The sequence below is a fragment of the Onychostruthus taczanowskii genome, unplaced genomic scaffold, assembly GCF_017590055.1.
Source record: "Onychostruthus taczanowskii isolate IOZ18803 unplaced genomic scaffold, ASM1759005v1 scaffold51, whole genome shotgun sequence".
Lineage (NCBI taxonomy): Eukaryota > Metazoa > Chordata > Aves > Passeriformes > Passeridae > Onychostruthus > Onychostruthus taczanowskii.
In genome coordinates, this window is record NW_024502680.1 from 432,455 (window position 1) to 450,214 (window position 17,760).

Consider the following 17,760-nt stretch of genomic DNA (forward strand, 5'->3'; position numbering starts at 1 on the left):
CAGGAACTGAATTCCCCCACCATCATATGCCACGACAAAAGTGCAAGAACACCAACACCACAGTGACTTTGGTGAGAAAAAATCAGCTGCTGAGGAGGTGTTACCTAATTCCGGAACAAACTTCAGAGGTTCCACCAACACTGTGGAATGACCTACTCTTCAGTTTTGTGATATCCCTACACTACTTCCACAGAAAGAGTAAGAAAAGCAAAGGTCTTGACTGTTCCATTTCTGGAATTTTTACTGCCTGTAATCTTGAAGGGAATGCTGCTCTTCAGCAGGTTTTGGCTTTGTTTTTAAAGCCTCAACCCTTCCTTGAGAAGATCAGACAACAGCTCATCATCTCCTTGAATGCAGAACTTCATGTGAAGCAGGGATTAATTGCTAAGGAAAAGACTGCACTTTCAGATGTTGAAGTAGTCTGACAAGAGGAAGAAAAAGTTTCCAGCAGAGAGCCAAGCAGAGGTCAGCCACAGAATAATCAGTCTCCAGTGCAGGTCTTATGATTTGTCAGGCCGACCAATGAATATTTCGTTCTGCCTGGGGGTGTCACCAGGAGCCAGAGTGCTCAAACAACACTAAACACTTCTGTCCTAAAAACCTTCCTGTCCAGGGCCTTGCAGCTGGGAATGCAGGCTGGCAGAAGCGGGCGTGTGAGGCACCTGAGGCAGCCTCAGCGGGCAGCGCCAGCCTGAGCCGCGCGCGGGTCTGACAGCGGGAAGGACAACACTTCTCCCACTGCCCTGGGAGGGTCTGGAGCAGGGAGGGGACACAGGAGGTCTGCAGGGACCTGCTTTGTTTATTTTCTCTGGTTTATACCTGAACAGGCTGTGGGAAGGCTCTGCCCCCGCTGTAAATCCAGCACGGTGACCTGTGCAGAACGTGGAGCTGGACACTGCCCGAAAGCTCCGGCTCCTCCGCAAGCCCCGGCAAGCTCGGATCCCTGTCTGGAACAAGAATGCTTCTACATGGAATGCCAAAGGAGATTCAGCTCCCCACACAAATGGAAGCACAGGAGGGAAATGTGCACAACAGGGCAGGGACCCAGGGTCCTCAATAAATAAATAATGGAATAAATAAACTAAGTCATATTTTATATAAATAAATAAAGCTTTCTGCAGTAGTTGAGGAGGGCAAAGCCCGCCCTGAGCCACAAATGCTGTGTACTCACTTCACATCCACAGCCTGGGACATTCTTCCCTCACTCACTCAAACTGCACCCACAATATCATACATACCATGTGCTATATTAGAGGGTGTTCATCTGCTATGCAGCAAATACATGTTTTTTCTTGATAAAATACATCAGAGATTGCATCAGTTAAACATTACACTCCACCCCATTCTAGCAATAGGACTCCAAGAGAAAAACAGACCAGAATCCTCAGAAAGAAGAAAAAACTATCTCCTGGAAAGTTCCTAAATACCATGCTCAACTGAATTTTTTGCTGAACTGTCCCCTCTGGAAATTGCATTTCAAAGAACTGAGAGGAGACCTAAAATGAAGAGCTTAAAGTACAAACCTTGAAAATCAGCATTTCTCCATATTTAACCATGTTTCATCCTAAAATATGAATCAGTACATAATGAAAAGCAAGTCAGTTGTGTAACAGGAAGGAAAAGAGAACTGGAAACAAGGCCCAGAAAAATCAAAGAATTATCATATTTTTAATATGACTGTGAGGCATTTTAAAATACTGAAAGATAGGTTATAAAAACAGCCCATTTGTAATTGTCTTTGGAATTATAAACATGTAATTTTTACACATTTCATGACAAACTTTTTATTTAGCCATTTATGTAATTTTGCAGCTTCTCTCTCTGATAACTTTTAATGCCCATCATTTCACTGTGATAGCTGGCAAGAAATCTGATGTGAGTTTTCTCATTAAAAGTAAAGCTGTGTTAGTAGCCAAATACTCAAAAATGTGAAACGTTAAAATTTAACAATGGGGAAAAGACTGGTTTCAACTTAACCAAAAAATCAGAACTTGAACTTTGTCAGAAACAACAGTTTGCTATTATTAGCAGGGAAAAAGTTGTATGTGTTAAAGGATTTATCAGGAGTTGAATAAATTGCCAAGAAGTTAAGGATAGAAGGTAAAGCAGAACAAAAAAAGAATTATACATGTCATAAGAGACAGACTAGAATTTTTATGGTATAAAACCACAAACGATCCTCAAGGATTTGCTCTGTAAAAAGCTTGTGAGAGAAAGTGCTCCTGGGACTGCCTATTACCAGAAGATATCCCATTCTAATGGACATTCACTACACTTCTGCTCTTAATGGAAAACACTGCTTTTGGGGGACATGCTTTTATGACAACACTACTACTTCAGAAGTAAAACTCACTTCATTCTTACTTTAACAAAGCAATTTTGCTTGTGCCTGGTTTTCTTTGGGTGAAAAAGAATAAAAGGCTACTAAAATATTCCAATCATCAGAACAGCACGGTGCAGTAAGTGCTATTCAGGCACAACCCCAGGCCATGCAATATTCCATCTCTCCCCAGCACAAATGCAGTGGTCCTGTATTAACAACCACAATGAAGTATTCACATGGGTTATACATTTGGTCAAGTTTTATGCAGCCCAAACTGATGTTTTAAAACAATAAATTATAATTTCACATTGCTTCTGCCTCTTGCATCTGACACTAAGAAAGCAAGCATTAAGGGGAAGCAGGATCCAGTTCAGGGACATGAATTCAGGTGACAGAATCAATAGACAATATTTACTGGTCAGCAGAGTATCAGCCTGAGCTTTACAACTAAAATCAAAATTATTGACAACAGCAATTCAAGTGACTTCACCCCTCCTAAGCATTAGAATTTGCTCTCCTTTGGCATAAATTTTTTCAATAGGAGCTTTGGGAGTTCTCAAACCCAGACAGCTTATTTAGGTGTTTAATTTTAGGCACCTGCACTTGCCGTGTTCCATGCTTTGACAAAGATTTGTGTGTGTTTGCCCCAGTTCACTGAGTAGGAAGCAGGATACTTTGCAGCAAGTGGTTACAGGAACAAGCTCCAATACTTAGATTCTTATTTAATGATGATGTCTAGCTCAGCAGCCTCTGCCCACATAGATTTTAGAGCTCTTGGTCTAAGAACACGTGTCCCACAGTAGATTTAACACCAAGGAGCCTTTGGACTGCACTCAGACATCACAGCCACATGGAGTTCCTGAAGATTTCAGCAAATCCATCTCCAATGCAAAAGGCACCTGAGATTTTCCAGAGTCCCTAAGTGGATCTCCTCCTTCACCTTTATCCCTGCAATAAGATGGACCCTGCTCCTACCTTCCTTCCTCCCCTTGCCACATCCCCTCCTGCTCAGGAAGGGTATCCCTGGCTGAATTCAGACAACAGCGCTTCCTCAGAATCATTCCATGTTCAGCCGCACACAACGGCACAAACGGTGAAAGTTAATCTCCACGATATTTCCTGGGACAAGGTTTAGTCCACACTTGTTCTTCTTGACAGAAGCTTTATTACACTGCTCAGTGTAGTGCCTCTTCACAGAAAAACAGAGCCTGGATTTCTAATCTCAAGTTTTAACCATTAAAAAAGCAGTTATTCCTCAGGACCACCACACAGTTGCTGCTACTTCTGCTCCAGTTTGCAAGCGTTTCATTGCTAAATTACACTCTTTGCAGTGTGCCAAACGTGCACACATGGCCCTGCAGCATTTCCAGCAGCTCTGAACACTCTGCACAATTACCACACAAAGGGCTGAATTATGTTTTACTGCAACTGCTCTTTCTAGCAAATACCTCAGCAAACTGCCACAATTACCATATGCTGATGATGAAGTCCTTCATGCCTTCCCAGCACTGTAGGAAGTTTCACCAATTTTTATTTATTCTGTTAGGAAATACATGAGCAATATAATTATTTAGCCTCCTTTTGTCACTTCGGTATCAAATTAACTGTTCACCCCAAAAAGAATACTAGCCTGTACATCTTTTCTGTTTTCCCACTCTTAATCAGCCCAGACCAAATACAGTGATGGCAGTTCCCAAAAGCGTTTTGTCTTTTAAAACCATCAAACCAGCTCAGCCAACAAAACTGTTATTGTGGTTTCACTAGCCACTGTTGCAAGTTTGATCTCGTCAGTTTTCAGTGTAAATGCCAAGGTACAACTAATGCAACATTTTGCATTCAAGTCAGTTTTGAAAATAAAATACATTTGCTACTGGTGGTATTTTTATACACAGGAAAATGGAGTCATAGAATAAATTAAGTCAAAGAACCCTTCAAGGCCATCTGCTGCAGCCACCTCCTCAAATCAGGGCCAGCTCTGAAGTTAAAGCACTTCCTCAGGGCCTTACACACCCTCTTTTCAGTATGTGCAAGGATGGAGATTTCACAGCCTCTCTTTTCCCTCATCTCTCCTGTAGGGAAAATCTCAGGGAATCTCCATGTGCATCCCCCCTTAGGCTTTCCTTTCCAATTTCATATTTGATTTAGACCTGACAAATACATTTTTTGGGTATTCCATTTGGGTATTTGGCCTGGAGCCACATGTTAGAAACTCATGAGACATATGAAACTGCTTCCAAAAGACACTTTATTTTCAGCAGCAGTTTCCATTCCATGAGCCAATGGGCTGAGATGACAGGAAAACAGGTACAGATACAATTCTGTCCACACCCTTCCTCTGCCTGGTCATCTTCCAACAATGAAAGCACTGTGTTGTGGCTATGGAAGGACAAGATTGAGGCTCTGGCAGCTTTTCATCTCTCAGTGCCATCAGGTGGAACATTTCCTCCCAGGAATGGATGTATGGAGGAAAGTTACCCACAGCAATGAAGTATGCAGTCAATATCTAGGATTTTAAACCCTAAAACGGATTTTAAAGCCCCACTTAATCTAGACACAGCCTTTTATTTTGATGTTATTGATTCCAGAAGTTCGAGAACAGAATCTCAAAAACTTAAAAAGCACCCACTGTGATTAAGATAAGCCTGTATCAGGTAGCAATCCTACCTTATTCCTACCACATCTGAGAACTGAATTTTATGGCACCTACTAATTCAGTTGCATTAAATTTTATTTTAAAATAAAATCAATAAAGCAGATTTATATTTACAGATGATGTAACAGTACAAGAAGCAGAAATTGCACCTTTTTGTGAAGGATACCGAAGTTAAAAAAAATTTCCAAGCAAAGAACAAGAGAAGTGCACTGGTCTTCACTTCCTTTTTTCTCTTCTCAAAGAGAAAGCATGCATCCCCCTTCCTCCCATCTGGACTTCATGGGCAGCTCTTATTCACGTCAGTGAGAAAATCTGGGTTGTTTCCTCTGCCCCAACAACCTCTCTCTGCTCCCGTCTGTCCTCGAGGGTGTGATGGAGAAGACTCATCCTCCATGGCAAAACTCCAGCACCCACCTGAGCCCACCACGTCTCTCCACATCAGCTCCTTCTCAGGGCTTGCTGCTCCCCAGTGCCCAGCCTCCTGCTGCCCCTGCGGGAGCTCAAACACCCGAGCTCAGTTTGTGCTGCTCCACATTCCGAACTCACAGTTCCACTGGGACCCTTTGTCTGACTCGGAGGTGAGCAATGAGATCACTGCATCACGACTGGCTGGACTGAGGAAGGGCGGGATCAAGTCCTAATTTCATTTTGTGTCTGTCAGCGTGTCAGCAAACACTGAGATTAAATGCCAATTCAGATGCTCATGTTTAATGAACAGATGGCAAACAAATCAGAATCCTTGCGATTGTTAGTTCTGAGATGAATATTGTCCTTTTTTACTTTTCAAAACAATCTAGCTCAGCTAAAATAAAACTAAAAATGTATATATACATTATAACCATGATACAGACTGATTGACCACAGGTGAAGTTTTATATTCAACCACAAACACTCAACCTTTTTTAACTTCTTCTTCATATATAAAATTCCAGGATGTGCATCACAATTCCACCACAATGAAACTTTTAGTAATCACATGTAAAGCCAGCACCTTCCTTCACTACACCTCAGGTTGTAATAAATCCAAAAATAAATCGTAAATTTGTGAGTATTTCTCAGTAAAAGAGCAACAGCAAACAGCACCTAAATTCATTTGTAAAGCCATCATTCCATTCAAACACATGAAATAAAATCACTTGAATTCCTCACATGACTCATTTTAGATTTAAAATGGCAAATAATCCATTTCCTTCTGTCTTGTCACCACCAGAACCAGATGAATGTTTTCAGATAGATGCTAATAGAGGGTTACATTATAAAGGTTATTTTCTTTTTCCACAAAGAATTATTTCTAAAAGTCTAAGTAATAGAGGGAGAAAAAAAAAAACCCAAACCAAACCATAAAAATATGTAAATTTTCCTTCAACTACTGTTTAGGTGTAGACTGGTATGATAATAAATCACAAAACTCTCACCTGATGCAATTTCTAGTTTGAAAAAACCTTGGAACATAAGTGAATCACCTTCATGATGCAGTTGTGCCAGGATTTCATACATTTGGAGCTCATTTATTGCAAAGAATGAGGTTCTTCAAAGCAAGTCTCCCACAGGTTATCATTTCTATACATTATATACTCCCTCCTGTCAGGAACAACCATCCATGACATATTTATCTGAATTATTTGCAGCCATTATGAGAAGAATTCCTGTTACACCTGCTTAGAAATACTTTTCTGGGCCATATGCTCTCCAAATAGCCTCCTCTGTGTTAAGACAAGTGCAGCAGAATGATTCAGGAGAAAGGGAACAAAGTCTGCTTGAAATTTGTTCTACAGATGTCCTCAGACCATCAGAGTCTCATTATGTTTGGATACCTTAATTTATATAAGTTTTGTATTTGGGCAACAGTGGCCAGAAGAGTCTCTTTCAACCCAAGTGGTTTGAAATTTAGAAAATTAAATATTTAAGAGAAATTTAAGAAAATTTATATTGACATTTTCCTTCATGTAATTTCATACAGACAGTCTTCATTATTCCCCTTCACATATCCACAAGACACAACAGCAAGTCAAAACATTCATTCATGACTCCTAAATCCCAAAGACTGTGCTTGGTTTGGCTATGGAAATACCACATAGAACATCATCTTCAAACATTTTATTTGGGTAGAGCCTAGAGATGCAGACAAAAAAGAAAACAAACAAAAAAACCCAAAACCAAACACATGCATCTTCAACAAAAGGCTTTATGAAGTGTTTATGATCAGAGTTTGTCATAATAGCATTCCTCCAGCCTTTGAAAATGAGGAAAATGACTAATTACACAATTCTTCAAGTGCAAAGGGTGATGTCTAACATAGATAATTTTTCTTTTTGTTTAAATTGGTCCTGGAATCACTCAGAGCTGGAAACAGGCAGGTAACATCTGCAGCACTGATTCAAACTTCCCGAAAATTCAAATATCAGGCATTCATTGCATTTTTTTATTAGTGTTTTTTTTTCATCATTACTGCAGTTATGTTTATTTGGCAAAAGCCGAGATTTAAAAGAGCAAGTCATATTTGCTTGTTGACTCTGTCAAGTGCTCCCCAATGAGAAATGTTGGATTAAAACTCACAGGGTCAGTTTACTTGCCCTAAACTTTCATTTTAGAAGAAAAGCCAGATTCCTACTTATTAAAATTCATTTCAGCTATGTAATAAATGCAGTTTATTTGCCCTTGCAAACTAAAAATTATCTGAGGGGGTTTTGCAGTCAAGATGACAAATACACATACAGCAGGTGGCAATATTTGCAGCTTTATCTTTGTGGCTGCTGAGCACGAGACAGATGTGGGAGAGCAGAAGTTTGAGGTAGCATGGACTCTTCAGCCAGTGTGAAATCAGAGAGGATTCCTGATATCCAGGGAACAGAGGAGCATCTCCATGACTATCTCCACCTCTATTCCCAACACAAGAGATCCCATCCCTGGGTTTGGGCACCACTGACTCACCACAGAAGAGAAATCATCAGGTTTTGCCCCACTCCTGGGTGTGAGAAATCACATCATATGAAAGCACAAGTGAGAAATTACATTATTATCATTTTTAGCACTCCTGTAGCTTTAGGTTACCACTTCATCTTGTTTATCTAGTACTCCTCTATAAGAAATCTCATTGAAAACACTATCAGTGATTCTGTGGAGGGAGAGAGAGGTCTGCCACCTCACTGCCCACTTTCAGCTTCCTTAAGGCCAAGAATTATTTTGGCAGTATAAAGAGGAAAATGAGATTCAGGATGAAAGAAGGAGAGCTTGGTTTAATCCATGCCCAATACTCTGTGTGCTGTTTTTCGGAACACTAAAAGATGCAAGGTCTAAAAGACTTCTAAAAGAAAACAAGAAATTTAGCTTACCATAACTAGAAGTATTGTTTTCTAGATGAAAAAATGTAAAGGGGTCTAAAATGATGGTATTTTGTGTTCAAAAATACCCATTGCTGGATCATGCATAAGTTGAACACTTACATGCCCAGCAGACAATTAAGTGCTGCATTATATCCCTCCCCTTTATGCTTTTACTTATGGTATCTAACCATCATCTACCTTATTGTTGTTCCAGAAACAAACTCAGATCTGAAGAGCTTTGGCACACCCTGGAATAACAGATCTTTGCCTTTCAGGCTCGATGGCACTATTAGCATTAGAGACAGGTATCTCAGCTAATTATCCTGCTCAGTCTGGCAGGGATGGAGTTCATTGTGCTCCTTGCTGGGGAGCCTGGTGATGTGTTTGACTTCTGACTAAATCAGCACGAAAACACAACAGAGTTTTGGCTGTTGCTGAGCAGTCCTTGCACATCCTTGAGGTTTGCTTGCCTTTTCCCCCACTCTGTCCCCAGAGCCAGCAGGAGTGGGCAGAAGGCAGGGAGCAGGCACAGCCTGGATAGGGGCCTGGCCACGCTGATTACAAAATTCAAACTACCTGTTTTAGCTCTGCCTGCTGCACCTGTGCCATGCACACACAAACACAGCCATGGGGAAGGCTCCAGTCCAAACCAAGGCTTCACACCTGTCACACCTTCAGGTCAGGGAGGCCAGACCCATTCCAGCCACGTCCGGCCCTCTGGAAAAGGCAGAATTTCCCCAGGGAGCAGCTCCTGGGGGACTGCTGCTGGAGAACACCCACACAGCTGCCACAGCAGTGACAAAAGGCATGAAAACAAAGATCAGCTCCAAGTGTTTCAGGGCAGTTCTCAGCACTCGTGCAGTCTCACTTTACAGAAAGGTTTAAAAGAAGAAAAGGGGATAAAAAACTCTCGGAAGACAGCCTGTTCTTCTGCAACCCTTCACTTTCCTCTTAAAGACAGGGGCAGGAAGAAAGATTTTCTCCTCCAGCAGCCCACAAGTACAGGATCTTTATCACTTATTTTTTCTTTCCCTTTGTCTGCAGCACAAGTGAAGTCCTTTTTCCGTAGTCTCAGGAGCAAAAGAGAATGGGAATCAGTGACTGCACTGAGCTGTCCCACTCCTCCCTTCCACCGAGCAGGAACTCACCCCAAACACAAATGGTGTTCTACTTCTCAGAAAAGCCAAGAGCCAAACCCTCTCTTCAGTTCAAAGACCCAACTGTTCTGACTCAACAACATCAGAAAAGATTTTCAGGTTCATATTGTCTTTAACACCAAGTTGTACCTTGGTATGACAGTAACTTCCATAAACACTTGGCAGATTATACTACAGGAGGGTGACCTTTCCCACCACTAACTTCCCCACTGGAATAAAACTTTTAATTTCAATTTGCAGTAACTTGGCTTTCAGAGCTTGACGTAGAACTTCTTTCTTAGATAAACTAATCTGCAAATATGTATTGTTGAAAAGATTGCTACTTGTAGATTTCAAAAGATAGAGCACAGATTACAATAACTTGAATGTTTTTTGTAATGACTTAGCACATTCTTAGACACAGAACTTAAAATGAGCACAGGTATAATCTGCAAGGGAGAAACATCACTATAATTTACAGAAAGAACTGAAAAAAAATCAACCCCATACATACTAAGCATGTAATTCTGGATCTGCCAAATACTTCAAACATTTTTTCTACCACTAGGGCTTTCAAGGTACATTTTCATAATGTTCCATTTTAAAGAAATAATGAAATATTTGTTTTAGGAAGTACTGTGTATCAAAATTTATCTCCAACTCCTTAATTTTGCCCGTGGGTGAGGCCAAGGCCTGTCCCATTCAGGCTTTCAGTTCCCCTTCCCGTGGGGAGGTGCTGCTGGACAAAGTCCTTGCACCCAGGAGCAAACGCCTCTTTCTCTGGGCAGTCAGCCCGGACAGAAGAGACACAGCACAGTAAACCTGCAACTTCCAAAAATCCCCGGCCCTGGAAGCCAAGTCAGCTCCTCTGAGGCTTTAGAAGCTCTGACACCACTGCAGTCTAAGCCCAAGTCACTAGAAGAGGTTCGCTGTTTCAATGGTGTATCTGCAGCCTGCCAAGGCGTTACACCATGAGGGGTTTTTAAATTATTTTGCATCAGCTCAGAAAGCATTTAATTTCTGGACCCCAGAATTTTTTTTGCATTAAAAAAACAATCAGACTAAGCCAAAAATTATTACCAATATATCAAGGTTCTATGAACATAAATTTTCTCCCCATTATCTTGGATTTGGAGGTCAGCTGTTGGTATCCACCCATCCCTGACTCATTTCAAAGGGAATTTAGGATTTACTCCCAGACTTCCCAAAGTGGAGGAGGAACTGGCTGACCTGAGATGGCCAGAATATGATCAGGCATGTTTGCTTTTCCCTTTCCCCAGACCAACTGCTTAAAGAAGACATGGAACAGAGGAGAGGAGTATTATCTGTAATGCAGAGTCCTCTCTGTGTGGAAGGGATCCCTTTGAGGTGCCCAAAGGAAATGGCAAGTGAGCCAAGGACAGACTCCAGACACGGTAATGAGGGAGAATGAATGGAACATTAATACACTGCAAAACAAGTTTTAAGTACCTGCAGAAATCTGGAGCCTATTACTCTGTCTGGTAATTGTATTGGTCCCTGATCCGGACCATCACTGCAGCAGAAATTATTACTACAACCAGTAAATAATCAGATACATAAGGACCTTGACTTAAAAATATCAAGGCACTTGGAAAAAGAGTGAATATGAAGCCAGGGAAAGGGGAAAACCAAGACAAAATCAATAGGAAAACCAAGCTAAGTTTCATGTCCATATTTTTAATTCTAAGATAAACCAGCACATCTTGCCTAACTACCACTCATCTAACAGTAGTCCAAACACAGAGCTGTTACTTCTGAGACACTTATTTTAGTGGATCCTAAAGAAAACATTTCAGTGTGCCTTTTTGTTTCTCTCAGTGTTTGTCAGGAGTATGTTTGCACAAACTCAGTGTAACACTGATTTCTGGGTTAGAGTAATACCCACACAGTATCTTTAAAAAAAAAAAAAAAAAAAAGAAAAAAAAAAAAGACTCCCAGTGAACAGTAAACCCAAAAGAACAATAAAAGTGGAATACATTGCCTCCTATAGTGTCAAGACAGGTTCATTTTAGAAGGCATTCCAGTTACCAAGGATAAATGATTTGAAATTCCAGTTTGATCCCAGTAATTATATGGGAAATATATTTCACATTTAAGAATTAGTTTGTAATTGCAGTGATAATTAGACCCTTCATTATCCTTGTACAGATAATTTTGTGAAAATGCAAAGTGCTTTGAACACGTTCTGACCAAGACTGTGCTCTTTAAAAAAAAAATTGCTGAAGATGAAAACTGTAACACAGGAGAACTACCAAATAAATTTTCCTCCAAATGTCCAATTAAGAAAGAAATGTAAATATGACTAATGTGGCCATTAAAACCCCCAAATGAAAACGTGGTGCAGTTATCCCTGCAATGTGCAGCTGGAACCCAGGGATCTCTCACCCGCGAGCTCCAGCTAACAGCAAACATCATCATTTCCTGACCTCTGCAGCCTGAGCAGAAGACTTGTGGCCCCTTTAGTAGCTGAAAGCATCTCATTCTCATTCCTCTTTTTCCAAATGATCTGTCACCTCACTACAAACTTGTATATTTTCCAAAGCAGCTGATAGATACACTGAGACTTCAACAGAAAATGCTGCAGGTATGCAAATCCCAAGGGCATTTTTTCTGTTCTGAGAAATGAACACCCATTTTTCAATCCTTATTGGAGGTGTGAAAAAAAAAAAAACCAGTCCACAAATGACAGCAATAAGACCGTAGTCTCTTGAATTAATATCAAGGTTCTTTTTTTAGTTATTAAATTTTGATTTGTGTGTGGGGATAAAAGATATTCTTAATTTACATGTCTGTATTTGTCTGGGCCACTGTTCCTGCACAAGAATGCTGATCCCTTACAGAGGGAGCACCAATCTCGTTTTCACATTCACATGAAATTTGTTACAAATACTGGAGTTCTTTAAACGGTGCCTTCAAAATAGTTTTGATTAAATTTCTCCAGAGACCAGAACATGATTACAGACTACTTCACAACTAATTTATCTGTCATTTAAACAGATCTACACCGAAATAGGTTCTGACACAATACAAATAGACAAAAAACCACATAATTTGAACAGTATTTCTGGCAAAACATTTATTTAGTATTTGCCCTGTTCCTTTGGGTGTTTTTATTGATTAGATGAACTATTTTAACTGCTGTGGCTGAAGCAGCTGGATGAAGATGTGAAATATGCTGCATGAATAAAGTTCTGGGTCAGATGTGTACCCCACCAGTCTCAACACCAGCAAGAACAAAGGTGCTTTTGTTCATCACTGCTTTGAAGCCATGGAATGATGGAAATGATGTGACACAACCCAGAGACATGGGAGGAGAAGCAGGAGAGAGGTGATCCTGCAAAGCATTTTCATCTTATAGTCCAACTGGGAAATCAGTTCAAATCTGGTTTTCTGTATTTTTTTTAATATGCTGTTTAATGCTTCTCTTTTAAAAAGCATTTATATACAGTGCAGAAAATACTTCTGAGTAAGTGTCCTGCCTTTCAGCAGATCTGCCATACTTTTAAGCACAAGGATCCTTAGGTGGCAAAAGGCATGCAAAGACAAAACATTAAAAAAAAAGCAGACAAGCACGTGTGCCCTTGCCTGGTGAAGAAGGCTGCAGATCGCACACCACAACAGAAAGCCGGAGTTTCAAAGCAGAAGGTGACTTCTTGGCAATTACTCAAAAGAATTACATCCTACTGAGGGATTTAATCACTTCTCTAAATATTACTGGAACCTCCTTCACCTGATACATTAGTCACAAGTGCAGAAATTCATCTGATATCTTGACAGAGTAAAGGACTTGCAGAGCAGGCAGCTGGAGGCAGACAGGCTGAGAGTCAGCCTTGAGAAAGTTCCAAGTGTGTGCAGACATTCCAGAGGAACAGGAGCAATTAGGCTGAACCACCAGCTCCAAGGCTGTTAATAATCTTGGGTAAGTAGTCTGAACACAAAGGTGACAAAACCCACATCTCCTTTATGCCTGTGAGGCCACACACAGCTTTCCCAAGAAGGAAGGAAAGGAGCTGCTGCCAAAGGAGAGCAGCCCTAAGCTGGGCGCTCCAAGCCCTCCTTGGGCTGCCAGCCCTGGCTCTCTCCTCAGCCCCACCTCGGGCTGCCTGCCAGCCCATCTCACACTCTGAGAGAAAATTCGCTGGGAAAACATCACACATGGCATTTTCCTAAAGTAAGATCCTAATTAAAAAGTCCTCACTGCAGCTTTAGCAAAGCAATCAGAACCCTGGACAAAACCATAACTCTACACATACTTTAGCAGCCTGCACCTGGTTTCAATACCTGCTCATCTTGCTAAGCTGTCACTGGGGATTCTGACATGCAAGAGCTGCCAAACGTGGGAAATACCCATCAAAGGGAAGCTGAAATTTTACACATAAAGTGCTAAGTAGGATTGGACTTGGCTGTTGACTTTGCAGAAATGTGCCCCCAGCAGCTGTTCAGCAAGCCTTCAAAGCAAGGTGTTTTGTCAAAATATTACAACATGTACTCAGGCACTTCTGACAGGGCACGATGGGGATAATTGTGGTGAACAGATAGAAGTGACAGATTAAAGCAATCAGATTTCAATTGACTTAGGATGGCAAAAAGCTTCATCTTAACTATAGTTCTCAACAGGCCCTCAAGTCCTCAAGGCATCAGGAATCCTCAGAAATCTTCCAAATTCTGAGATTCTAATCAAAGCAAATGATGAAAAATCACAAAAACTTAAAAACAAAAACAAAACCCACACAACCCCGCCTCTACCATCCAAAAGCTAAGAACTGAAATCTGTTCCTCTCCATGCCCTCCTGTTCTCTCTGCTGCAGGACTGCCTGTCCCACCTGTCTGCAGAAGCTCCTGCAGAGCCCCCACATTTCTCCTGGCACATGCAGGAAGAAGCTTTTCAGATGCTCACCATGTACTGCCAGGGACACCTGACCACACACACATCAAATACTCATTTTTATCAGCTCATATTCTTCAGCAAAATCTAATTTTCTTGGGAATTGGCTAATCCCAGTTAAATTAACTGTTGATGGTTAGTCAAAGCCAACAATAATTTTAAAAGCTGTGAGAGAAGAAAAACCAGAAGCCTGAAAATTAAACACAGTTAGAGGCAGTTTGATGCAGCATTTTTGTTCCTTTTACAAAGAGAGGCTGCAGGTAATAAAACCAAGCAGATGTTTTCATTAGTGGATATTCTATTTTGCCTGGAATTATATATATATATATATACATGTATATTATTACAGTTAAATCTATCAAGCATTTAAGCTGTTTTACCAGGAATTGCTCACTGCCACCTTCGGCACAGCTGCTGTGATGTGTCTGTGCTACAGCAGAGGTAAAGGCAGTGTTGGGGATCTGTCCCAGGATCTCCCTGAGGAGGAAGGAGGCAGTGGAAGTACCAGTCAGTGCAGTCAGTACCCAAACTAAGGAGTCAATCAAGGCTCCTTTGCATGCAGCTGTGTGCCCTGTGGAACGATGCCCGTGGGATTAAAGGAGGGGAGGGTTTAGGGAAAGTCCCAAGGCTGGTTAGAGATGTCAAACCTTTCAGGGTGCACAGAGAGATAACACATTTTCATTTCCTCCCAATAATAAAGATGCAGATACACCATCACTAGAAGACACTGATCAGCACCAACCTTTCCCTAAGTCACAGAAAGGAGACACATTTCTGCAACATCTTTCCAATGTCTTTAGCATGGCTTAAAACCAGAGTGACAAAATACACAGCCAGCCAGATGCCACTGTCTCCTTGTCAGTTAAAGCACTGGGACACACTTGCCCCTCTCTGAGGCTACAGAACCCAAAACACTTTCTGTCAAGGGAAGGACCTTGCACCAGAGCAGAACCACCAAGGCCACATTGCCATGGCTTGTCTCCCGTGGAACAGCTCTTGGTATAACCTTACCAAAACCAAGTTGTGCAAAAGGCCGAAATAACAATTGCAGCAGGTAGTTACAAAAAGCTGGTATTGAATTTTTTATTGGCAGAAAAAGAGGGAAAAAAGAACCCCTTAAGTCGGAGCTGGATCAAGATTGTTTGTCTGTGGGGGAAAAGCAAAAGTGACAAGTCAGAGAAAGAGGTCTATGAAAATGACAGCAACCAGTCTATAAAAACAAGACGATACATAAAAAGAAAAACAACCCTGGGAAGAATATTTTAGGCACAATAGTCTGGAGCAGGTTAGATTTACTAAGTACACATTTCATTGCTGAAACACTTGGCTGAATTGGCAGCAGATTAATTTTGCATTGCAGCAAAGATTGAAGATAGGCAAGGAAGACATTACACATCTCGTGTTCCAGAGGCTGGCCACGCGGCAGTGAGAGGATTTTCCTTAAAAAAAGACAGATAGATAAATGTGGGGAAGTAGCAGAATGAAGTACTGGAGATTCTTTCCTGAGCACGAGGACAAGACTTTACCTCTGGATGGTCTGGCACAAAGAGCAGATCTGTTCACTCCTGCCCTTCCATGAAACATTTGCAAAGATAAGGAACAAAAAGTGTAAGTTACAATCACCTGAAAAGACAGCAATTGATCACCTTCTCACACATTGCTAAGACTTTGCTCTTGGATTTTCAGACTAAGCCGCCTCCTTCTTTCTCAGCTGATTCCACTGAGGATATTAAATGACATCAGCACCAATTCTGAGAATAAAGAAAAGGAGTTAACTCTTGATTAGGAGTTTATTTACTTTAAAATTCCATAACCAGGTATCACTTTTTAAAATAGTTTCATTAGCAGCAACTAATTTCTTCAGGGAACCTCTAAAATTGATTTAGCTCTTCATACTTTCTAACATTTTTAACAACCACCTGTGATAATGCCAGGGATCCTACTCTACACCACAGCATTTTTAATCTCCCTTTCCTAGGTTATCCCAAGATAAAAATAGAACGTCCCTTTAAGATCATTTCAGACACCTCCTTAGCTCTCACAGAGCAAAGAGCTGAAAACAATCTGTTCTACAGGGCAACTTGGCCTGGATATGTCAAAGATATTAAATACTTCATCAGCTTTACCTATCACAGACTCAACAGCAAGACTGGCAGCTGTGGAGACCAAACCAGGGACCCATTCAGAGAAAAGAACAAACTGGCATCAGCTGGACCACTGTGAGAACATACAGACAAGATTAAACCAGGGAACTAAGTCATCTGACATTTCCTAGGGGAGTAATCAATGTAAAAGGCTGAAAAGTTACTTTGGAAGAGGCTGGGAAAACAGAAAATGTAATTTGTAATCAACAGCCAAGAAAACAGATCTAGGTGTGTCTTGAAGTGCATCTCAAATTGTTTAAGACACATTTTAACTAAATAAAAACAATGCCAGAAAGAGACAGACAAGGACCTTTACTGTGGTCACAGCTCTCAGGTCTTTAGTGTTGTACAAATCCAAAGTGCCCCATAAAAGGTGTTCTGATTACATTTTCCACTCCATCAGTGTAAAGAAGAGGTGACTGTCCACAGCTCCCAAAGAACACCTGCAAGGCTCTGCTCTGCACTGAACTGCCCAATGAGCTGCAGGGAGCTTTTTGATCTTTGGTGACATTCCAGCGACAGGATTCTTGTTTGGATGTAACAGAGGTCATTGACAAGAAAAATAAATACAGCTGAGGTAGGCCAGACACCGCAGTCAAGTTCTGCCCTGCTGCCAGGAGAGTCTGGTACCAGTGATTCTCGTGCGAGATGAGATCCCCCACAGCACTGCCAACATGTGCTTCCAAGCATTAATTATCATAAGCAAGGCAAGGCAACTAAAACATGAAATACATCAGCTTTCTAAATTTCTGATTTCCAGGTGAGCTGCTGTAGCTCAGGCTGAGCAAAAACATTTCTCAAAAGTAATGAATTCACTAGGGAAAAGAAAGTCCTTCAAGCACTGGTGCTTCTTAGATATTGCAAAATGAATTCTCTTTGTAGCTAGACAATAAGTGGGATAGCAGATTATCAGAACAGTCAAAATACCTTTTTGACCTTTCCTGAAATACACTGAAGGAGCTTACAATAAAGTAAAATAAAGTAACAAATTACTAAATTTACAGAACTGGAATTCCACCTGCATTTAGGACGGTAAAGATACAAGACACACTCAGCTTTCCCCCACATCTGTGCTAAAAATGTAAATCTACACCTTGAAAGAAGGACCATGAGCACTGTGCAGGAAAGTGTCCTGGGACATTCTGTTCTCCTTCCTTCCACAGAATCTGTGCACATCTGCAGCAGTCCTTAATTGCTCAGTGAGAAATATTTTAATGCTGTCAAAAGTTACATGACAATACCACAGTTTGCACTAAACAGAGTTTAAAAATAATG